This window comes from Coturnix japonica, linkage group LGE22C19W28_E50C23 (assembly GCF_001577835.2).
Source record: "Coturnix japonica isolate 7356 linkage group LGE22C19W28_E50C23, Coturnix japonica 2.1, whole genome shotgun sequence".
NCBI classification, from domain to species: Eukaryota; Metazoa; Chordata; class Aves; order Galliformes; family Phasianidae; genus Coturnix; species Coturnix japonica.
This window is the reverse complement of record NC_029544.1, coordinates 98,389-99,570: the sequence shown is the minus strand read 5'-3', so window position 1 is coordinate 99,570 and position 1,182 is coordinate 98,389.

Below are 1,182 nucleotides of genomic sequence, written 5' to 3'. Positions count from 1 at the left end.
TGGGCTGGGAATAGGGCTCATGGTTTGGGAACAGGGATCACGGGCTGGGATTAAGGATCATTGATTGGGAGTAGAGAATGTGGGCTGGGAATGGGGTCTATGAATGGGAGTAATGGGATCAATGGGAGTAATGGAATGAATGGGAGTAATGGGATATCAAGGCTGGGAATGGGGTGGGGGGACACCAGCTCTGCCTCCCCCCGCCCCCCAACGCCCAGCTGGACCCCACAGCACTGAACCCCACAGCCCCTATGGGGCACCCAACATCCCCTATGGGGCACCCCACAGCCCCTATGGGGCACCACACACAGCGCTGGCAGCGAAGGGGTGCTCAGACCCCCCCCCACCATCCATCCATCTTCTTTACAGCCCCGATCCGGAGCCGGCACCATCTGCGGCCCCAAAATGCAATTCAAATTGACTACCAATGGGGGGGGGGGGGGATATGGGGGGGGGGTTATGGAAGGAGAGACCCCATCATGCTCCCATATTGGGCGATGCATTGCCACCGCCCCCCCCCCCCCATTGCAAATAGGGGAAGGGGGGAGGGGGGGGGGATTGAAAATTGATCCGTGCTGCTGTAATTGAATTAGAAGCGCCGCTACGTTCGGAGATGGGGGGGTTGGATCACATGGGAGGGGGATGTTATCACATGGGGGGGGATGTTATCAGATGGGGGGGGGGATGCTATCACATGGGGGGGGGTGTTATCCATGGGGTAGGGATGTTATTCACATGGGGGGGGGATGTTATCACATGGGGTGATTTATTAACTATGGGGGAGTTATCAACATGGGGGGGGTTGTGTATCACATGGGGGTTGTTATCAGAATGGGGGGGGTTGTTATTCACATGGGGGGGAGTTATCACATGGGGGGGGTTGTTATCAGATGGGGGGGGTGTTATCAACATGGGGGATGTTATCACATGAGGGGTATGTTATCACATGGGGGGATGTTATCACATGGGGGGGGGGGAATTTATCACTGGGGAATTTATCACATGGTGGGATGTTTCACAATGGGGTTGTTATCACATGGGGGGATGTTATCAATCAAACATGTAGGGGATGTTCCTACATGCCTTGGGGGGGTTATCAACCTTGGATGTGTTATCAGCCTGGGGGGGGTGCTGTTATCAAACACACCTGGTCCATCCCATCGCGTGATAACAAAGCCAGCC